Source organism: Ailuropoda melanoleuca, chromosome 1, assembly GCF_002007445.2.
Source record: "Ailuropoda melanoleuca isolate Jingjing chromosome 1, ASM200744v2, whole genome shotgun sequence".
In the NCBI taxonomy this organism is placed as follows: Eukaryota; Metazoa; Chordata; class Mammalia; order Carnivora; family Ursidae; genus Ailuropoda; species Ailuropoda melanoleuca.
The window spans coordinates 200,794,043-200,818,277 of NC_048218.1; the positions used below are offsets into that span (position 1 = coordinate 200,794,043).

At 42.7% G+C, this 24,235-nt stretch overlaps 1 long non-coding RNA gene across 2 annotated transcripts; it reads left to right on the forward strand.

The window, feature by feature from the left end:
* Nucleotides 1–10,808: 10,808 nt before the first annotated feature.
* LOC117795170 lies at nt 10,809–14,014 on the forward strand. 2 transcript variants are annotated; one of them, XR_004619019.1, is made up of 3 exons: nt 10,809–11,139; nt 11,732–11,925; nt 13,134–14,014. It is a non-coding gene; the product is annotated as an uncharacterized LOC117795170 (long non-coding RNA). The 2 variants fall into 2 exon arrangements; XR_004619020.1 differs by having other exon boundaries at nt 10,809–11,124.
* Nucleotides 14,015–24,235: the final 10,221 nt, after the last annotated feature.

The following is a 24,235-nucleotide window of genomic DNA, read 5'->3' on the forward strand; positions in this document are numbered from 1 at the left end:
TTGCCAAACTTCCATTCACGATGCCAGCTACCTTTTTCCTCCTCTTCCCACAGCCACTCCCATCCTCATTACTGACGCAGACAGTTCAGCTCTTGAAGAGAACAGCTAGCAAAAAAACCAAAGTGGAACAGTGGGTCAGCCCCCCTGGGAAAGCAGTTCCATCATCACCTCGTTTTACGTAAGCTTCACTGTTTCTGAGGTCACCCTCTCTCCCGGCCCCTTCGCTGAAAGTGATTCATCAAAATATTTAGTGGACAAAGTAAGTCCCTATCTAGGGAGAACTCTGCTAGTTAGAAAATGAGATTTTTCTCCCTGTTGTGACCCCCGAAAATTGGTAAAATTACAAAAAATTGTTGGGGAGGGTGGTGCTAAGTGTAATTTAGGGCTCAGATCTTGCAGTTACAGAGTCCCAATTCAGTGCTGGAAAAGTTCAAGCAGAAGACAGCAGTTTGCATGAGATATCAGGCCTCATTTGGGAGTCCTTGACACAGAGATAATGGTTGAAATGTTTGGAATGGATGAGATCTCCAAAGTGAAGGAAAAGAACAAAGGTCTCAAAACAAGAATTGATGAAAATCCACACACTTTCTGGGAAAGGAAAGGAAAAACGTTTGAGAAAGAAAGAAGGTAGTTCTAGAAAGAAGAGAAGCGGGGTGGTAGCTGGGAGCTAAGAGGAGATGGTGACCAAGAAGAGAGGGTGAGAATATTTAAACGGCCATTAAAAGGTCAATAAAATCTGGAGTGAGTGAAATCACTGGTATTTCACTGGTTGATGGGAGGCGATGGCTCCTGTGACAAGTGGCAGGTGGGTGGAGAGACCAGAGGGGAGTTAAGGGGCACAGTAGGGTTGAGACAAGTGTCCTTTTCCCAAGGAAATTGCAATCTGGTTTGTGTTCAAAGGCAAGAGGAAGAAATCTGTGAAGACAGGAAAATGGAAGATGCCAAAGAGAGAAGGAATTGAGAAACAAGTGAAGCAGGAGGAAGTTAATTCTTGGGCACCAAGAGAAGGGAAGTTCTTCCTCTGAAATAGGAGAAAAGAAATTTTAAAAAATGTCTCAAGGATAGACTTGCAGTGAGGAGGGTCAATAGACTTACCGAAAGATGCTGACTCTAACACGTGATCAGTGAAAGGTGAATTTAAAACAAACACACACCATTTCACTCATCTGATTGGCAAAATTAAAAGAATCAATAATCTTTGACTTTGGCGAGAGTGTGGGGAAATACGTACTCAGTTTACACAGCGGGAATGGAAGCGACGACAGTTTTTGTGAAGGGCAATTTGGCAATGTTTATGAAAAATGTACATAACATTTATTGAACACTCTTCAAAGAAACCATTCCATAAAAATACATGTACACGCAGGCAGTCAATTTTGCTAGGATTTATGTTATAGCATTGTTGATAAATGGCGGCATGTAGGAAACACGTAAACACCCATCAGTAAATGGATGGAAAATAACCATCTATAACATACCATACGAGGCAGCAGTATTGTGGAATGAAATAAAGCAATTTGTGGTACCACGGAAATATTCCCAAGATATGCTGTTAAGTAGAAAAAACCAAGTTGCCAAATAATATCTAGAAAGCAATACGATTTATATCAAAACACATTCACAAACACATACACAAAGCGGTTTATGTCCATGTGTGCACACGGGCACATTCTTTCTACCAGTCCTCACTGAAGGCCTGCTGTCCATTCCCATGTGGCTTATTTTAGTAAGGGATGCAAAGAAAGAGAGAAAAGGGGCTGGAAAAATGCACACCAGATTGATACTAATAGTCACTTCTGAAAAATAAAGCAGCAAAAAAAAAAAAAATGTCAAGAGAACCTTTGTCTGATTTGCAGCGTTTGTGTTTTTGGAGCTAGAGGCATTTCTTTTTCTTTTTTCTTTTTTTTTTTTTTTTAAGATTTTATTTATTTATTTGACAGAGATAGAGACAGCCAGTGAGAGGGAACACAAGCAGGGGGAGTGAGAGAGGAAGAAGCAGGCTCATAGTGGAGGAGCCTGATGTGGGGCTCGATCCCATAACACGGGGATCACGCCCTGCGCCGAAGGCAGACGCTTAAGGACTGCGCCACCCAGGCGCCCCTAGATGCATTTCTATAACACTATTGAGTACCCTCCACTGAGCCCGAGTCTCACTCCCCATATTCTGAGCAGGGAACTAAATGAATTAAAGTCATTAGGCTCAAACCCCACTTCTCTTCTTCAGTCTATAGTAAATGCCTATTGAGAAGAGCATCTAAGAAGGCGCCGAATAGTTCAGACTCACAGAAAGCAGGAGGTCCATGTGCAGACGTGTAAGTGAAAGAAACAAGGAACGGCATGAGTGAATGATCCAAGACAGGGAGAGAGAGAATATGTGGATTGGAAATGCTGAAAGAAAAGATGCTGAGAACAACTGTCTTGTAAGATAAAGGCACCTTCAGTGCTTGGCCCAAGTGGTGTGAGATCTAAGACCCTGGGGAGTTACCTAACCTAGACACTGAGTTCCTACCTGGATGTGGGGCACAGCAGGGGGAGGGGGGGCTCTGGAGAAAACAGCGTAGATCAGCTACTGAATCCTGAATGGGATGTGCTATGAGTCAGCACAGGAATCTAAGCTATCCGTTTCAAGAGGGGTGTGGACTTCCAATAACCAGGAGCAGAGGAAAGGTGGGAGAAATGCCCCGAGCCACTCAGTCCGGCCACCACCCTCCCGGCCCCTCCGTGGGTGCGGTGCCGGGTGCGGGGGTTGGAGAGTTCCCAGGAGGAGAGAAGAGCGGGAGAAGCAGTATGGAAAGAGGGGAACTAGACGGGGCAGAGATGCCAGTTCAGAAACAAAGCTGAGAGAAAAAGAAAACTATATACCACAAGACAGACGTGCGCTTCGTCAAGTCAACAGCAAGGGTGCGACCAACAGGATGGGGGGGGGGTGCCAAGTCACAGTGACAACAGTGCGGGAAGCGGGCGCGCCGAGCCCCGGGTGCGCTCCCCGGGATCACGGAAACCCTGGCAGGTGGCACAAAGGACAGCCGTTCAGAGGAAAGTCAGAAGGAGAACCGAGGCGTCCGGTTGCGGTGACTCCCAAAGCAAAGTGTTCCAAAGAGGGAGAAGCCAACGCACATGCGCACACACGTGCACCCTTCCCTCCTACGCACACCCTGAGATCCCAGCGTGAGACTTGGGATGAGTCACCTCAACAGCGACAACTATTGGACCTGTCAGCGGTGTTTACTCCCGACTGCACTACCACGAGCAGCAAGGATGTGACAAAGCCTCACTTACAACTCCGCCTAGAATCTTCCAGGGCTCTGTTCCCAGGTGGGTCCTCCATTATCATGGAAGTTCTCTCACTGGACCAAGTTGAGACAGAAGCAAGTTGGGAAATTTTCAGGAGAGTAAAGAGTCACTGAAGAAAGCGTCTTATGAGAAACAATAAGTTGCACAGACAAATTGAAAAGAAATGACAAAGAAATTCCCAAAAACCAGTTTTAAAATGAGTGCGTTAAGGAGAAGCCATGGGCAATTTCTTTTTTCTAACAGAGAACATAGGATGAGCACCTGCAGTGTTCAGGTACAATCTAGCTGTTTCCGTGTGGCACCGCCCTTTCCAGTAAACTGCATCACCCTGTTGCACGTAACTAGCAAGGGCACCGAGGCTTGGAGAGACTGCATCACTTGCCCAAGGTCACGCGGCGCAGGCATCATCTGGGTTCGGTCTGCTGCTGACCGACTACAAAGCTCAGGTGGTTAAGCTCCTGCATTACCTGCATTATTCATCACCCGGGAGCGCGAACGTTAGAGGTTCACGGGGCTGCTGGGCAGGGGCGCGCCCTTCGCCCGGACTATCTACCGGACTATCTATTCACGGTTAGGCTTCCCCAGGCGCTGCATTAGTGTTGAGACATTTAGCAGCCCTATCCTGACAAAGACCCCCTGCTCCAGGGGCTTTGATGACCCACCCCACTCCGCAGATTAGAAAGCCGAGGCACAGATCGTTACATAATTCTGCCCACGGTCACAGGATTAGCGGGTACTCGAGCCAAGAGGCCAAGCCGACGTCCTCTGGCTCCGAAGCCCCAATGATAATGCTTGCTTTTGCTTCCCGTCGCGGGGACAGAAACCAGAGAAAGCTCGGATGGGAGGCAAGAGAGGAAATACTTTTAATTTTCCTCTTCACACGAGTGTTGAACAAGCAGAAGCCAAAACAACAAGATTGAGTTTCCTGTGAGCATATGCATTTGCGGTGTTGTGAATTTCAAGTATTTGAAAGACAAGGGGAGTTTCACCAAAATTAGGAATTTCAGGAAATGACTCTTCGGACTAAGGGTCTCCAAGTGAAGCCAAATATGGCCAAAGGAAGAGTGTCGTGAGGCGATCGGGGAATATGAGAAAGAGATAAATCCAAAGTGAGTTGAATCAGACTACAAAAATACTACTACCACCGCTAATAAACGTTTGTAGAGTACTTATTTAAGGAAGCATAAGATGCAGCTAGACGTCAGTAGAAGATAAACCCAGGGCCCAAGCAGGGCCTAGGGATATGCACTTTGATAAAGAAACTTCCTCTACCATTTTCTCTAAGCTACTGGTCTCCTGGACACCGTTGCTTCATTTGATCACGGGAGTAAAAATAAGGAGTGTAGCAGCCAAGTACGTCTGCAGAGCCTTACTCAGGAACACTTCTGTATTTGAAGCGTATTTGCTCGTATTTCAAATATCTTTCTACCCGTAAGGACATAAAATATTACATTTAATATGACCCAGGGATGGATGGAAGCAAGATGAACAATGGATAACCTAGGAGTTCCTGCATGGCAAGGGTGTGCTGTTTGGAGGATCGGTGTTCCATCCTTCGCTAAGGAACTGAAAGGCACTGGAGGAGATAATGCTAAGTGAAATAAGTCAAGCAGAGAAAGACAATTATCATATGGTTTCTCTCATCTATGGGAACATAAGAACTAGGAAGATCGGTAGGGGAAGAAAGGGATAAAGAAAGGGGGTAATCAGAAGGGAGAATGAAGCATGAGAGACTATGGACTCTGAGAAACAAACTGAGGGCTTCAGAGGGGAGGGGGGTGATGGGTAGTAAGGAGGGCACGTACTGCATGGTGCACTGGGTGTTATACGCAACTAAAATCATCGAACTTTACATCAAAAACCAGGGATGTACTGTATGGTGACTAACATAATATAATAAAAAAATATTATAAAAAAAAATGAAAGGTACAGGGAGTTAAGGTGAAGTGAGGACCCCTAATGGGCGCATAAGGTCATTGTCAGGGATACCGTCTCCCTCCCCAGCTCTCCTCGGAACCGCTCCTCAGGCCCTTGGTGGAGTAGCTGGAGGCAAGCTCCACATTAGAAGGCTGTGTCACCACGTGGGACACACACACACACACCCCCTGAGAGAGAAAGGGAGAGCTGGCTTCTGCACGGTTCCTAAAAGCCCTAGGCGTGGCCTAATGAGACTATAATTAAGGAAGAACCAAACGTGAAGCAGAAACAGCCCTATTGTATTTTCAGTCATGGCGGAGCCTTGTCTAAGTCAGGGGAACTCCCGTATTTCTTCTGAACAATGGCCGCACGTCCAAGGAAAGTGAGGGATAAGAAGACGAGGATAAAGAAAGAAGCTGGTACAGAACAACGGGTCTATCCAGACGTCAAAGATTTCATTGGAATGAAAGACCGAGAAGGAAGGAATTAAAAGATAATTTGTCATGTGCATGAGCCCTACTGCTTAGAAAAGGCACATATATGGCCAACATTTCCGTACGTTACGTCGCTCATGTTGTGAGAACATGAGAATCTGTTACAGGGACCAGAGAGCAAATAAAGAAGGTGAAGAAATTAAGTGTAGAGGTAAGGAGCCTGTGAGGCATTGGCTGTATTCTTAAGATGTGCTCAATGCAGATAAATAAGTTAGTGACTCTGACACACATAGACGAGATAACATGTGGCCTGAATGTGCCAAATACAGATAGAAAGGGATGGGGTGTGGGGGGGAAACAGGAAGGATGGAAGGAAGGAAGGAAGGGAGGGAGGAAGGATGGAAGGAAGGAAGAAAGAAGGAAGGAAAGAAGGAAAGAAGGAAAGAAAGAGGGAAGTTGGAAGGGAGGGAGGAGGGGAAGGAGGGATGGGGGAGGGGAGGAAGGAAACAAGAAAGCAGCTGTTGCAAATGAGGCTGACCACACCAGCAGAGGGCAGAGGGCAGAGGGCAGAGGGCAGAGGGCAGAGGGCAGAGGGCCAGGCCTTAGGAGCAGTTTCCCGCTAAAGGCAGGGCAGCAGACACAGGCATACAGGTGAAGGCCTGGGGAGTATGAGTGATTATGAGGATCCCATTAAAGGAGTGGACTGGTCAACAGGGCTCATAAGAGGGAGGGCACTTGGCTTCTAACTAGGGAAATTATCAAAAAGTATTAACTATTGTCTCTAAGATAAATGAACACAACAATTACTGTCATTTTGAACCCTTGAATTATATGTATGCAAAAATAAAATCATCTCTTTAGTTGATTATATTGGGAACCGTTGGTCTAGGTAAGTCCACCTAGGAGCCCATACAGTCATTGGTTCCCACCATGGGAGGTCCTCATAGTTCATTAAGGTCAAGCCATTATATTTATGGATGGAAATAAGGAATCCTAAAGTTATTCAGTAATTTTCATCACTTGACATCCATAGCTTGCTTGGTTGTGGTGGAGCCAGGACTTGAACCCTCTCATTCATGGACTGAGAAACTAGGACCTGAGAACCTAAGATAAGGGGTATTTGGAACCGGAGTGGATGTCAACAAGGAAAGAAAAGTATTCCTCCCTGGAAGGAAGCTTTGGGTACAAAGAGGCATATGAAGGGACTCACAAAATGTCCCAGAGGTACAGAGAGAGATCAGTTGGTCAGTGGTAGAAGACAACTTCAGAGAAGCCAGCTTTACCCAGTTTTGTGAGAGTGAAGGTTTAACCCCCTTAAAAAACACTGCACAGATGACAGGAAGGAAGGAAAAGAGGAAGGACATCTCCAGATCTGCTTTGTCGACCACCGAACGGTGTCTCGGGGGCGCCACACCCCTTAATGAGGTCATCGTGACCCAGGCTGCAATCCCAAGTTTTCCAGGCTCGTAAATTCATACCAGCACAGAAAAGTTCTATCCAAGTTCAAGGGTTGCTCGATGAACTAGAATGCCAGTTTATAAATTCAAAATTCAATAATGAAAAATGAAATTGTCACAGGTTCCGGGGACATGCTCTTTAGTCAGCACAAAGTTTCCTTGGGAGGAGCCCTTGTAGGAAGGCAGGTGATGACTGGATGGTCACGTGCGGAGCACAGGTGCCTCAGATGGTTTACTGTATCCCCCTCGGTTATTCTGGTTCGCCTACTTATACAAGAGGATTCTCCTGTGTTAAGGACCACTCATTCATTCCTTCATCCACTCATCCAGCGTATAGCTTTTATATTATCCACTCAGATCACAGTGACATCCTTTTGTCTATCTCCTCAGTCCACAGAAGGGCCCCGTGCAGTCATATTAAACAATGGATATCACCATTTGGGAAGGGAGTCCTAACCGGTGTGCGGTGGGACAGTCTTCATGGATGAATATTTAGTTGGCGTATCCCTTCTCTTAGCTGAGCCCAATACTCCCACATAATTATATTAATATTCATATAAGTTCTCTATTAATTACTTTTGCACCTCTAAACAATATTCACAATCTACACATCCTTACATCTTTATTTCTTTATCCCTTAAACATCCATACTATCTCTTGACTCCTTACTTCATAATGTGATGTCATTGGTATCACTTTGTTTCTTTTCCTTCCTTCCATGCGCGAAATTTGTCATCTATAATTTTGCTCATACATTGTCAAGGTTGACACCATTCACATTCTATTCTGTAGCATGACCGAGTATTATGTGCTTTGTCTGTAAAGTTGACTCTAAAAGCTGAAAAGTTAAAATAGTGTTTCTGTTATCGTGGCTTCACGAATAATTATTTTTGCAAAGTCACACAGGTATAACTACAGTTATTCTCTTGTATAACTTTTATCAGTTTTCCTGGAATTAGAATTCTGCCTTTTTCTTTAATTAGTTGACAAATTATCATATTTTCAATTTATTTTCCCAGGCTGTCTACCAAGTAAACTATTCTATTGTGGCAAAAAGTTCTATTTGTCCCCCAATATCTGTTCTCCACTTTTCTACCCTAATAAACCAAAATTAAATTTAGTCAGGCATATGGGGGGGGGGCTGGGTGGTTCAGTTGATTAAGGGTCCAACTCATGACCTCAGCTCAGGTCTTGATCTTGGAGTCGTGAGTTCAAGTCCTGTATTGGGCTCCACACTGGGCGTGGAGCCTACTTTAAAAAAAATGTAATTGGCCATATATGGAAATTTGGAATTAAAAAAAGCACTTTTTCCAGATTTGCTTCTAGCTAGGCATAGCCATGTGACTTAGGGATATAAGCTCCTGTGTGGCATGCAACTTCCACTAGAAGTCCTAAAAGGAAGTTAGTGCATTCATTCTGTCCTCCTTCCTCTATCCTGCTCCTTGGTGCCTGAGTGGGACGCCTTCCCTCAAGCTTGGACTATTAGTGCTCTGGGAACACAAAGCAGAAAGCTGTTCCAGGTCCTAAACACGGTGTAGCTTCTACCGCCGCCCTGAGCCACTGACTTGCAGGCTTTTATGCAAAAGAGAATCATCTCTCTTGCCCAAACCACTCGGCAGCCTTTTCACCAGCTCTCTGCTGCCTCTCTCTGGGCTTCTTTAATGTAAATGGAAATGACAGCAGCGTACTATTTGTTTAAAACATGATGATTTAATATCTCCTACCTGCAGAAGAATGCATCACCTAATTGATATAAACTCTAAAAGGACACCCTTGTTTTCGACACCAGCCCGGCTCATTTACTTCACAAGGCAACACGGAAGCTGGGGAGCTGATTTCGGGCCACACAAGTAGGAGACAAAGCAGGACACAGAGACTGTGTGAGTGGGTCTAGTAACATTTATTCCTAATCGAATGTATTTTAGAGCTGAACATCGATGTAAAACAATGGTTTCATTTAACTGACTAGGGTGTACCCCAGGGCAGGAAAAGCAGAGGGAAAAGAAAGAAAAGAGGAACAAGAAAATAAGGCTTTTAACATAAAATGCTCCATGTAGCTAATATTTGGTCCCAAAGACCCTAAATTTACAGAAAAGCTCAAGGCAGAAGCACCTCTGGTCAATCGTTCCACCTGTTCAACCCAAATTCTCTTTGGTCTGTAAGTTCTGGACCTAACTTTCTAATAATTTTATATTCATCTTTCCATATCCAAGATTATCCCTTTAAATCCACAGTTCATTATGCTCGTTCTCTCCTCTTTATTCTTTTCAAAACTCTGTCCCTTCCTTCCTTCCCACTGTTATCAAGACCCCCAGGGCTCTTGAGTGAACCAGAAATGTGTCCTCTCCCCATCCCTGGGTCATATTCCTATAAAGACTCAGTGGGAGTGGGGGCGAGCAGAAAATCACTTAGCCGCAGGGATGGCGTACAGGGAGGAGACAATGGCAGTCTGGTGGATAAGTGGCTCACACGCAGATGCTCAGATAAATCTGTAATCAAAAGGAAATCTGAATGCTTGGCCGAGGGGAAGTAAATTGCCTGAGGTCAATCCTTTGTTGGTGTCTTTGATCTTCTTCAGGGATGGGTCAGTCCTACCACCCGCCCCCAAGCTCAGATGCTGTGCACATGATTTGCTTGCTTTCCTGTGTCCTGGCTGGGGCTTTGGGATTTTGGTTACTCTTTCATTCAAGGAGCTTGGATTAGAAGAACAAAGAACAATAATACTTGGTATTTATACGCTACGTTTACGCCACTTCTATGTATTTTCACATATATTATCTCATTTAATCCTCATAACGACTCTGAGAGTCAGCCAGCTGGTTCTTCTCTTCTTTTCTTTTCTTTTTTTAATAATAATTTATCATTTTTAAAACAAAATTTACCATATATTCAGTTTGTCATGGGCATGTCCAAGGTACATGTTTAATCTTTACAGTATTCCCAATACCCAGACCATACTTTACAGTTGAGGAAATCAATGTGCCCAATTAGTAACTGCTACCAATATAAATACATTGATAAAGATTTTTAAATGATGATTCGTGTAGCTGATGGGCTTATACAACAGTATGGTATTTCTGGAAGGCAATTTGCCATACATATATAAAGTCCTAAAAAAGCAAATACCCTTGAGTCAGCAATTCCACTTCAAGGTTGTGATCTAAGAAAATCATCAGATATTTAATATCCCAGATGCAAGAATATCCATTGCAGAGTTGTTTATAATTGTCAAAAACAATACCGAAATAAGCTAAATGTTCAACCAGAGGAAGTCAGAAGATACATTATGGTACCACCAAATGGACTAATTTTCGTATTTCAAAACTTGTCTTAGGAGATTATTAAATGATACTGAAAATAATTGTATTGGCACAGAAAACCATTAAGTGACAAATGCGTAACTTTAGTTTAAGACACTAGATTGAAAAAATCATTGACCTCTCCTTGTTCTTTGAACAAAACAAAGCAAAGCAATGAACTATTAAAGTATATGTTTCAGTAAAGATGTATAAATAAAAGAAATTAATATGATTGCTGGATATTGAAAGGGAAATAACAAAACAAGTCTTTATGTGCTGAGAGATCAAAACTAGCTATGACTAAAGTGATACAGAAATCAGAGGAGAGAGACACACTTCAGCACAGGTAGGAGAGAAAGCAGCAAGGGAGGGCCATTTTTCAGAGTTCCTTCAATCCACAGGGACACAGTCAGAACGCAAGAAAGAACTTCATACAGTTGGTGGAAGAATTACATGTTCAACGGCTGCCGGGTCAGAGTCTCCTTTCTGACCGCCCTATGTGTGAATACACGTAGAGAACAAGTCTATCATGTGAAGCTGGAAAACACGTCTTTCGAAGGAATTAAACTGTTAACCAAGAGGGGCAGTGGCTTCCAGGGAAGAGGCTGCCAGCTTGCTTATCTGACAGCGAGGGCTGCCAGTCCACCCACCACACCCACGAGCGGAGAGCGTGCAGTCAGTCTTCTTCTCACGCAGGGAAGAGGCCACTTGTTCGCAGAAAACGTGAGTCAGTTATAGGTAATAATCAACTTTTTTTTTTCCACAAATGTGGTTGGATAACTGAGTATCAGCAGACATTTGGTTTAAAAAAAAAAACAGCCATGGTAAAGAGAATGCTATCAATTTAACAAACCATTTTGTTATACTCTTGGGACTCTGGGAACATGGCATTTCCCAATGCCTTGGGGTGGATGACTGGTTCTGAAGAGTGGAATGCAAGCAGAAGCATATAACTCTTCCAGGTTTGGCCCCAAACTCCAAATCTCTAGCACAAGATCCTCCTCTCTCTCACCTTTTGTGTCATCCTGGGGAAGCCTTGGGCACTGGCCTCCTGGATCCTTGAGTCAGGTCTCTTAGGAGAGCCGCCCCGGGGAGCTTCCTGACCAGGAAAATGTGCATTGGCCTTCATGTGAAAAGAAAACAAAACGACTTCTATTGAGTTGAAGTATTAAAAACTGGAGGATTGTTTCATTAATTACTTTTACTTATATAGTAACATAAAAGGGAAAGACCGAGGTAATCAAACAGAATAAGGAGTTCAGGGAACAGAAATAGTTCAGGGAAAAGACAAGGGCATTAATTTAATTCCAAGCATCTTTTTTCTTTTCAGAAAAATCTGAGGATATATTGTACTCATTGATTAGGAAAAGGATAAAGTAAAAACAAACAAACATCAAAGAATAAGAAGGAGTTCATGGACTTTAAGAAGTATTGCTTACATGAAAATTTCAGGAGAAAAACTGGAAAAATATAGACCCCAAAAAAGCAAACACCCAAAAGAGGTGGATAACATGAGGGGCAAAGGTAAGCAATGTTTCTGACATATTTTCGTCAAGTGGTCATTGGTTCGGCTTAAATGAATGATCCCCATGACCCGAGGGAAATTGGTGGCCACTGCATAATAGTGACAAGCCAGACTATGCCTGGAACCCAGAGAACTCCCTGGGATGTGTTCCTCTGTCTGATATTCCCAGGTAACAAAAACTTCGGCAACCCATCAAAGCTGGGACCCCATAGACTCAGCACCTCTGTCTCTGGGGACAAAGGCGTGATTCCTCCCCAGAAAGAACCCTGTCCTGCTAAGGTGCCAGTCGAGCTAGAGGGAAAGCGGAATGGGGGGCGAAAGGAGGTCACGATGACTGTGAATTCGAACCTCGTGACCTGGGCAGAAGCCAGGACCATGGCAGATGTGTTTTGTGTTCTTTCATGCTTTCTTTGCCTCCCTTCCCTGAAACACACATGTTAGAGGAGGAGCGCGGGGACAGTGGCTAACATTGTAGGTTTCGGGGGCGTCCAATTCAAACTTCTGTTCAATGTCCTGGCCCCTTAATACAACTCAGAAAACTGCCTTCTCTGGTCCTATGACACCAGCAGCCACACAAGCTATTTTCTCCGTGTCCCAGCAGAGGACATTAGGGACACATTAGCTGTTGTCACCAACAAACTCTCACAAGCATGGTAGAAGTTTATTTCTTGCTTTCGTGAAGTCCTCAGTGGTTGTTTCTGGTTGACAAGAGTCACCTCTCCAAGGAGTAATTCAAAGACTGAGGAGTGGCTGTTTTTTCCCATCTGCCTTTTTAAAAATGTAGCTTCCGAGATCCTTCTACGCGTCTGTATCAAGACGGTAAAAAGAAAAGAGATAGGTAAGCATACCTGTCTACTAAACTTCTTTTTTTTTTTTTTTAAGATTTTATTTATTTGATAGAGAGAGGCAGCAAGAGAGGGAACACAAGCAGGGGGAGTGGGAGAGGAAGAAGCAGGCTCATAGCGGAGGAGCCTGATGTGGGGCTCGATCCCATAATAACGCCAGGATCACGCCCTGAGCTGAAGGCAGACGCTTAACCGCTGTGCCACCCAGGCGCCCCGAAAGTTATTCTTTAATATCTCAAGTAAGACAGAAATCATTGTTCATGGATTTTCCCACAAGACTCTTGGAAAGGAGACATAAGGTCCTGCCCCAGAGAGAGTAATAATTATGACCACGAAACACCTTCTCTTTTTTGATAAAATAGGAGCCTAGGAAGGACCCAGCCTCAGGCGGCCACGGATGGGCCACGGATGCCTCCGTGACATTTCCCATCCATCACCGAGGAAGCCCGCAGACCCGAACTAGTGGAGCTCAACACTGCATCTCCTTCGGCCGCTACATTTTATTGAGAAGAAAGGAGGTTTGAGCCCCCTGACCGCTCTTTTTTCATTAGTGTTCTAAAATTCCTATCCAATTGCTATTTGAAAAATAAGTAAACACAAACCCTTAAACACGCCTCCCTTTATTATGTAAAGCAGTTCAGCCCTACTCCCGCCCCTATATCCAAATTTACGTGTGCACACAATACTCAGCCGAAAACAAAGTGGGGGGATGGCAGTCAACCCCCCAGCGCTGGACTGACAGGGCAGGTGGCAGCATCGTGCCCTACCTGAGTGCCCACGCTGCCATCGCTAAGCCCCCAGAGCTAACCAACATGTTTCCTCCCAACAAAACCAAACAACTTGCCCGCAGGAGAATGTTCTAAGCAGCTGCTAAGAGGAAAAAACCAAAAACATTCTCTATCTTATGATACTAACGTCTACTGCTTGAATATTGTCTCTCTGCCAACCAGTTTCTTAGCAGCCTTTTTTTAAAAAAATTATTCAATGGCATTTAACAGATGGAAAAACCCTAGATCACAGAGAAAGGCACACATCATAATCACACACAAACTTATCAGTCTCAACAAAAACAGTCTTAAAGGCCTTAATCATTTATTTACAAAGACATGAAAATGTTTTCCTTGGGAAAAATAGGCGAATGACATACTGCAGAATACACTTGTCAGTAACAAAGTGGATCAAGCAGGACGAGACGCATAGTAAAATGACTCCATAGAATTAATGTGAACTACAGAAATTCCCCATTTTAAGTAGCCTGGAATCTACCACCCTCTCCACTGTTGCTACTAAAAAAAAGAAAGAAAGAAAAAGAAGAAAGAAAGAAAGAAAGAAAGAAAGAAAGAAAGAAAGAAAGAAAGAAAGAAAGAAATAGAAGTGTCTGGAAGGAGAGTTGCCATGTAAATATGCTGACAGAATACAATTTTGTCAATCTTCTTCTGGGTGTTCAGAATCTAAGGCATTCACCGAAGAAGCTCTCCTAAAATCTTAAATTTTCTAGTCAAACAAGAAAAGAAAAAGAAGAGCAAACCTCACTCCTTTTTGTGGTTCATCCCTTGAACGATTAGCCATTGTGGGAAAAGCTACTGCGGGCTCTTGGACAGAAGAGTCTGTAACACTTGTGCTCTGCTGGTTCATTTGAAATCCTTTACAAGACACGTAGCTTCTCATAGGAAACTTCATCTGCCATGATTCTCCTTCAGAGCGAATTACCGAACATCAGACTGTGCTGCGATGCATTTGCTGGTTAGCTACCTCCCTCGATTCCTACCAAATTCAAGTGAGAGAAAATGATGGCTTTTGGAGGCCATTAGGAATAATTATCCCTTCTACAATCTATAATTTGATCAGGGATAATTATGTGATGTAACAACAGGATAATTAGACTTGTTTCTCTATCTGTGTGTGTGTGTGGCCTCGTCACGCCACGTTCGCTAAATTATATTTTTATATGACCTATTAAACTTCGTCAACTTTACACATGTCATGGCTACAAAAGATTTAAATAATTGCAATGTATGTGATCCTCAAGATTGTATTTTAGTGTCCTTTTTTATACTAGGAAGATTCACCCAATACAAGTTTTATACCAAATTATTTCAATGGGCTTGACACTGATGGGAAATAAGTAACCAAGTCTGACATAGAAATCATTATGGAGCCCACAGTCCTGGGGAAGAGAAAGACAGCTTCAAAAAGAACACAAATAAATATATATTTAAAAAACAAGGGTAAATATGATGAAAGAAAAGCACAGACCCTGTGAGTACAATAGTATTTCAGAAGGTTCTCCTGAAACAGCCATCTGCGAGCTGAGGTGTTAATTGTTGTAAAATATATGTAACCTAATATTTATCATCTTCAGCACAATTCAGTGGCATTAAATATATTCACAATGCTGTGTGATTACCCCCACTGTCTATATCCAAACATTTTTTCATCTTTCCCAACAAAAACTCTGTACCTATTGAACTATGACCCCTCTTCCCTCTTTCCTCCCTCCCAGCCCCTGGTAGTCTCTATTCCATTTTTCTGTTTCTATGAATTTGTCTATTTTAGATACCTTATCAAACTAGAATTTTACAGTATGTGTCCTTCTGGATCTGGCTTACTTCACTATGCATAATATTTTCCAGGTCCATCCTTGTAGCATACATCAAACTATGGTTCCTTTTTCTGGTAGAATAATATTCCATTATGTGTATATACCAATTTTTGTTTATCCATTCACCCACTGATGCTTGGACTGTTCCCACCTTTTGGCTATTGCGAATAATGCTGCAATGAACAAGGGTGGGGAAATATCTAGTCTAGCACTTGCTTTCAACTCTTCTGGATAGATACGTAGGCGTGAAGTTGCTGGGTCACGTGATAGTTCCATGTTTAGCTTTTTTAGAAAACCGACAAGACAAAATGTTTTCCAATGTTTTACACTCCCATTGGTGATACACAAGGGTTCCGATTTTTCCACATCCTCACCAATACTTGTTATTGTCTATTTATTAAATTCTAGCCATCCTACTAAGTGTGAAATGGTGTCGCATGGCGGTTTTGATTGGCATTTCCCTGACTGACAAGTGAGGTTGAACATCTTCTCGCGTGTTTCTTGGCCGTCTGTACATCTTCTTTGGAGAACGAAAGTTCTTCATTTTGATGAAGTCCAATTTCTCTGGTTTTTGTTTCGATGCTTGTGCTTTTGATGTCTTGTCTATGAAACCATTGCCAAAGCTAACGTCATGAAGATTTTCCTCATTGTTTTCTTTCAAGATTTTTATAATTTTAGCTCTTAGTTTTAGGTCTTTGATCCAGTTTGAGTTAATTTTTGTATCTACTGTGAGATAGAGGTCCAACTTCAGTTTTTTGCACATAGATACCTAGTTTTTTCAGTACCACTTGTTGAAAAGCTTGTCCTTTAATCCTTCAATGGTGTTGGCACGCTTGCTGATAATCAGTTGACCATAGATGTGAGGATTTATTTCTGGGCTGTGAGCTGAGATTTTAAGAATAAGCAGGAGGTAACTAGATGACAAAAGAGAAAAAGTCCCTCTAGGTAGAAAGATGAGTTTGGGCAAAAGTATGCTTTCCTTTTCCAGAAATGTAAGCATTAATATATCATTTTTCTATTCCTCTTTCACATACTACACTAAATTAGTCTGGTATTTAAAATCACCTTGGGGGGAATCCTGAATTATTTACTCTACTCTGGGGTCTCTAAGAGAATGATACAGAGTGGCTAAATCTATTTTCCTTCTTTGTCTTATAACCAACGTGAGTCATTAACATGCCACTTTTTTCTTCTAGTATCCAACAGGTAATGGTGATTCAGAAAAACACAACTCACAAGGCCAAACATTAATTCTCATAGATAGCACAGAACAAACTTACAAGGAGGAAAAACCTAATTATCTAACAATTAGTGAAGCCCACCTCGCCTGTAATAAAATTAGTAATTACACTATTATGGAGAGCAGTGTCACAAAGCTGCTTCCGGGCAATAGCAAGGGCGGGAGGGAGGAAAGGGGAAAATGGTATTGTCAGTAGAGATTTAATGAGACTTAATATGGGAAATTTCTGTAATTTACACTAGTTCTATTTAACAGTTTACATGTCAAACGTCTCCATGTCATTAATCTACCTTGAAATGAATGAATATAATCCAGTTAAGGAATGTACTCTATCTTCCAATACGGAAATAAACAATTTCATGTTTTAATTTAAAGTGATTAAAGTCTTGGGGCGCCTGGGTGGCACAGCTGTTGGGAGTCTGCCTTTGGCTCAGGGAGTGATCCTGGCATTATGGGATCGAGCCCCACATCAGGCTCTTCCACTATGAGCCTGCTTCTTCCTCTCCCACTCCCCCTGCTTGTGTTCCCTCTCTCACTGGCTGTCCCTATCTCTGTTGAATAAATAAATAAAATCTTAAAAAAAAAGTGATTAAAGTCTTTAAGCCTATATTTTGTTTGAATTTGAATGTGACTATACCAGGATTTAAACAAAAATCATCTCCCACCTTCACACGGCATCCTCTTGGGTTTATAATAAATAAAAAGGGAGCTCGTTTCTAAGTTTTATCTCTTTTCGTGATTGCTACTTTAGTCACACAAAGACTCAGATGAAGCTTGAAAGTTATCGCTTGTAAGAGCCTAATTAACTTTGTAGACAAGTCAACATCTTCCCATCTCTCCTAGAGGGTGTGAGAGGAGGTGGGAAACAGGGGAAGGATGGCAATTTTCTCCTTCCTGGGGTGTGTGTGTGTGTGTGTGTGTTATGTATTTCAATTCCATGGTTTAAATATTCCAAAATTATATATTTAATTTTAACAATAGTATTTTGTACTGTCATTGATATTTCCATTTTCATTTGAGACATCAAAGGGTCAAGTTCCTCCAAATACTGTCTCATTTATATAAATATTTCTAGACATGCAAAAGACAACAGTTCATTTCAGTGTATTATAAAATGTACAAGAGACTTTCTGTTACTTGCTGCATGAAGAAATTTCACAGCGTACTTATTTCACTGACTTACCATAGAAATTGTTCTAGAATATTATGCTTATTAGGACATTGTACTAGGCTTGACATCTGTCACTTTAATTATCCTTTCTATATTTTAATGCTTCCTTGTGATCTTTTATCTATGTTTCCTTGGATGAATGAAATATATCCATTCACTTTTAGCTTTTATCTATCATTTGGAAGGTTAACACTCTATTTTAAAGATAATCTTACATGACTATCTTAAAACATTAAAGTTCTTTTTGCCTAATTATGCCAGCAATAACTATTGACTTCCTTTGATGGGCATCAAGGAAATTAACACCAACGATACCCACATCATTGCTATTTCCCTTTCATATTTTGCAGGCTGCTAATTTGGAGTTAAAATCTCCTTTAAAAAAGAAAGACTTTTTAAAAAAATTTTATTTACATCAAGTGTTTTACTTCTGTTGCCATAATTACCCTCAATTACTGAATTTTCCTGTTGTTATTAGTGTTTTGCAGGTTTATATTTTGTTTTGTATTTTCTTTATCATACAATTTTAGACAGCTTCAGTGATTATAACCACTTTTTCTCCATCACAACCTCCCCAATGAAGAATGCAATTGCTTATTCGTCTTTTAATTATTCAGAGTACATTTGTTGTGTGTCTTGCTGGAAAACAGTCTTGAGTGGTAAATGTTCCAAGAATTTGCAGATCTGAAAATGACCCCAGCTTGGTGTTTAAAGAGAGTAAGCCCTTGGCTGGGGATATAATGTTTGAAGCTACAGGTAACAAAATCCACAATTACACATGTTTATTTTTCTCATGTAACAGGAAGTGTACATGGTTGCTGGCTTTGGCTCAGGTGACAATATGGAATGCTGATGCTCCAGCCATCGTGTCTGTGGTAGGCAGAATAATGGGGGCAGGTCCCCCAAAATATCCACATCCTAATTCCTGGAATTAGGATGCTATGTTAGTTTATGTAATGATGGGTAATTAAATTTGTGGATAGAATTAAGGTTGCTAAGCTAATCACCTGCCTTTGAGGTAGAGAGATTATTCTGGGTTATCTGGGTGGACCCACTGTTACCACAAGTAGAAGAGGGAGACAGAAGAGAGTCAGCCAAAAAGTTCAGCCCAACATTACTGGCTTTGAGTTTAAAGAACATCAGTTAAGGAATGCGGTGACCCCTAGAAGTCATACTAGAAAAAGCAAGGAAACAAATTCTCCCTAGAGCCTAGACAAGGAACACAGCCCTGCTACAACTTGATTTCTTTTTTAAAGATTTAATTTATTTATTTGAGAGAGAAAGAGAGAGAGCATGGGCGGGGGAGGTGGTGGAGGGGGTGGAGGGGCAGAGGAGAGGGGAAGCAGGGAGCCCAATTCAGGGCTTGATCCCAGGACCCTGAGATCATGACCTGAGCTGAAGGCAGTCGCCTAATGGACTGAGCCACCCAGAAGCCCCTCACCTTGTTTTTTTTTTTAAAGCCCAGTTTAGATCCATTTTGGATTTCTGACCCAACTTCAGAACGGTAAGATAATATATTTGTGTTGTTTTCATCTGCTACGTTTTTTATGGCATTGACATCCCTATACAACGTCCAAGGGAGGGTTTCAAAGTGAGACAAAGGAGAAAGAGCCACATTGGTCAAACCTCTGTCTCTTTATAGAGATCCAAAAGCTTTCACAGAAGAGCCGCCAGCAGAATTCTGTTTTCTTCTCAAGAACCAGAGTCAGGCCTGGTATCCACCCCTAACTGTAGGAAAAGGCAGGAGGGCAATTATTTATTCCCTCACCTCAACATGGGGGGGGTGGGGGGGGGGAGCTAAGGAGAAGAGCTGGGAACGGCTTTCGAGAAACTGATCAATAGCATTTATACTTTACACTTTTCTTCTGAAAACTCTGCAGGTTCTCATTAATTAATGCCCCAGAGAAGAAATATGAAGGGATCTTGAATTTCACTATTGTTAAATATAAATTCTGTGTGTGTGTGTGTGTGTGTGTGTGTGTGTGTGTGTGTAAACTTACAAGGTATTCACTGGGAAACTTCCTCCAGGATGTATATTGGTATTGATTTCTGCTTTTCAGTTTTGCTTAAACCATCTCTAAATTTTCATTCTCACAATTTTTTTCTTACTTAATTCAACTATTTAATGAATACTTATAAAGCACTTCATATGTGCCAGATGCTAAAATAAATTTTGTTAATTTTGTCTTTTCTCTCTCTCTCCTGTATTTGATCTTTCCCATTCTGGAATTATTGTTATTTTAAGGTTCGAATTTCCTATCATATTTTCCAAACATTCTACCTTCTCTGTTATTTAAAAATGAATCAATTTATGTATCATATCCTGAGTCTTCTAGGTTCAGGTTGTATTTTGCTATTTGTTTTTCTCAGAGTTTTGTCATTTTTTTTCTTTCTGCATGACTAAGATTTTATTTTGGCTATTGGGCTTTTCTTTTTTTCTTTCCCCACTCCGTTTTTATTCCAACATTTTAAAATAGTTTTTGTGTCTGCTTTTAACTCGGCAAGAATATAAGGTGCAAACACGTTCTTTAAACTCTTACACCATTATTCCCTTTCCTCTTTTCCGCAGATTTCTTAAAAGGCTCAAGTTTCGTTGGTGGTGGTGTTTACTCATTCTTGATATTGACTTGTTCCCTTTGTTGGTGCTTAAAGGTCTGATGTGAGAGATTCCAGAATCCCGTATAAATGGAGACACAGAGAGCTATCATCTCCGACAGGGAACATCTAGCAGCCCAAGAACCAGAAGATGCCGCAGCCGCATTTACAGCTGGAGGCAGATTTTGCGGTAACACAGACCACCTTCCCGACTGTGGGGGACGCGGGTGTTTTCAGAGAACGCCATCCAGGACCACAGCGAGGGGACAAGACTGCGTTTGATTGGAAGAGCAGACGAGGGGATCATCTGCTCCATGGCCTGGATCATCCCGTGTCCTGTCTGGCGCTGAAGAACGAAGATCAGCAGACAAAGGAAGGAGCGGTGCGGTGTGGAGCAGGCATCAACCCTGTCCTGCCCACGGGACGGCCCCAATTCCCATCAAAATGCAGAATGTTTTCAACTCTGATTGTTTATGTGAGTAACTGCGGAGGATTTGTTATTTTTCTTTTGAGATGATGTCATCGTTATTTTAGGGATAGGAAGCTCTTAGCATTTCCATTCACTACAGTAACTTCCTAGGAACCCCCTTTGAGCATTAAAAATATGTATTAAGTATGATGGTCTGGAAGGAAAATATCAGCAAAGATGCCCTACAAAAAGCTTCTGTTTTTGTAGATTGCAGGAAAAGATGGACCTAATGGTGATCGTCTTTGCCCATTTGCGGCAGAGCCTGCTGGCTGCCTGTCCAATGTTCTCTCTTGTCTCCTCTCTCACAAACAGAGCTTGGATTTTCTTTGGTGCAGCATGCATTTTCCTGTCCCTTTCAGGCAGGGGTGGTCATGCAACACAGCCCTGGCCTATAGCATACGAGAGAGGGCAGTGTGTGGGGCTTCCAGAAAGGTTCTTTCAAGGACGCTAACTCAGCCAAAGCTCGGCTCTTGGTTTTGTGTCTGTCTTCTTTTTCTGGACTGAAGCTAACAGGAATGACAGCCAGAGCGCTGCTGACATGCTGAGAACCAGAGAACAAGTCATCGCCTGAAAGATGGGATGGCGGGAACCGAAGTCTTATTGACCTGGGGCTCTCATAGCATTCCTGGAGCACTTGATTTGTTTAAACCACTGCTGTACAACTTTGCATGTGCTCTGTACAACCCTGTTGCTGTCTCATGCCGCTGAAATCAATCTCTGAGAAAACATTCTGTTATGACAGAAGAACCCTCCTTTTTCTCTCCGTGCACTAATACTTCTGAATGTCTTTTGATTATTCCTTGGTTAAAGTAATGTCAAAGTGTAAGGCTTGCAGGGGGAAACTTTGAAGATCACTCACTTTCAGTGAGCATCCAGGATATCAATCACTATTGGTCTAAAATTCAGTTCCAAAACTTGTCCTGTAGGAAAACCCTAGAACACTCTAGAAGTTTCTGAAGAGGGGGGAAAAAGGGTGAGTTGTATAAATGGGCACTTGACATTTTAATTGGGCAGATATTTGGAGACCAGACACCAGCTTTTGGGAAATAAGACTGCACTTAGAGGCCATAGGACCTCGAGACAGTTCGGGGACGTACCTGGGCCCCTGTGAGGTTGTGTATCTGGAACCGTAGCTAATGTCTTGGGATAAGAGATCTGGGGGCTTAGCAAATTCCTGTACTGATTTTTACTCGAATGATAATCACGGAAACGACTTCTAAAGCTCTTTGTCGATAATAACACCAGCTTGCATTAGTCGTTCTAAAGGGAAATAAGGAAGAAGGAAGAAATGGAGCATCCTTAGGGATTGAAAGATGTGGAAGAGAAAAGCCTGAGAAGGAGCAAACCCAGAAAAAGAAAAGAAGCAGACTCAAAGGCCCCTCCCAAGCCACCTGGAGTTGTGTACTCCGGGAGCTTCTCTCGGCTCCAAATTTACATTATAGGTGGTTGTGTCTCAGGATAATGAATTCTGTGAGCCACAGACTTAATTAGGTCCTGCCCCTCACCAGAGAACAAGTTTAAATACTATTATTTTTTATTCACTGATTCTAAAACACTTCTAAGTACCCAGTATGTGCCAGGCACTGAACAAATTATAGCGAAGATTTATGTTTGACTTTAAAAAGGGTTTCATTACTTTGCTTTTTAATAGCTACAGATGGCAGCGTAACTTAACAATGTATTCTGTGCTACCCACCTACCTGTAAAACTCGGTTTAACACATAGGAGATGATGATGATACACGGAACAATTGTAATCACATATTTAAAACTCTTTCCTTCCAGAGTATGATGGCGCTTTTTTGCACTGGATGCCTCTCAAATGTTATCAACAAAAGAAAAATACTCATTACATAAGCCTTGAACCACAAAAACTTAATATCGTATGATAGGCACCGAATGGGCAGTGTAAACAATGAGATAGATCAGACAAAAGAAAGGAAGAGATATTTTTACTACAATGTCAATATATGATGTGTTGCGAATTACCACTGGAATTTCTGGGGTTTAGAAAGTAACTGCTGTTTTTGTTTTGTTGATACTTTTAACGCAATTCGATCATATGCTTCTTTTTAGAAAGTTTTCCATTTACCCAAATCTTGTTGGCAGTTCTGTTGCTACTGTAACTAGGATCATGAGTTATGTAATATCGCATACAATGTAAATTCAGGTTTCTTCACCAAAGTGTTTCAAGGCCTTGGAGATGACTGATTTGGAAATGAAATGAAGGCAGCTCCCTACCACTGAATTTCAGAGCAAGGGGGAAGAAACAGGATGGAATTAGCCTCACCAGTGCAAGTGGACTTATTGAAGATGCCCAAATGCAGAATCATTCAACATCATTAGGCTTATTAATTGACTGCAGATATTGAGAGTGAACAATCCCTCTGCCAAGTGGGGACTAGTTCAGCCGCCTGTTTCCATCACTCATTCAGCCAATTCATTAAAGCCTGTTTGTTTCTCCCAGGTGCCTCCTAATGAGTTTCATTGTTCTGCTTATTGTGCTTGTTGGCTCGCAGATCTCTTTCACAATTTTCCTTGGTTTCTGGATGCTCCTTAAGTACCAGTTTTGATCAGCCCATTTGCAGCTAGTGCTTCACCTCGTCTTGGGTAAATGAAGTAAGTGGGAGAGTGAGAAGCAGCATGGTGGTAATGGGGAGGGGGGAAAAGGCCAGAGGGAATTCCACCCGATGCCTGTGCTCCTTCAAAGAACCAGCAGGTGGTAGCAGCACTTCGTGGGAAGACCCCAGCTTAGGGCTGTAGGACCGGAACAATAGACCCCAAATCCTGTCCTCGGTTGGAGAAGAGGCTAGGGGTGGGCGGAAACGTTTTTCCTCGCGGCGCCCCCTCGGTTCCTCAAACCTTCCAGGCACCCGCTGAGTACCTCCCAATGCCTCAGATCCCTGTGGGAAGGTTCTCCCCGGTGAGCAGGCAGAGGGAGGAGGCTCCCAGGGGTGCACGACTTGCCCGGGCAATGCAAAGCCAGGCACCTACATCTGGACTTCCCCGTTCAGACCCAGGCTTCCCGGCCCTTTGGGGAGGGTGGAGTCAGAAGCCCCGACGTTGGCCACGATCCGGGGTCACGAAGACGCGGAAGAGTTTAAGACTAGAGCAGAGACACTTTCATAACCCAGATGCCCCCCTCCCTGCTGCTTAACCATCCCCACCCCACCCCCGTACCCTCCGAGATTTCTCAGTTTGTCTTTCCCTCCACCCCCTTCTTTTCCTTCTTTCTCTTCTTCACAGCTCACGCCCACCTCCGTTTAAACCTGAGTAGGAACTAAAACAGTGGGTTTAGTTCCTAGAGTTGAAAGCAGAAAAGCAGGGGTGGGCAGAGGGCGCGGGTGTTCGGGCCGGTTGCTGCGCCGCCCTGCCCTGCCCTGCTTTG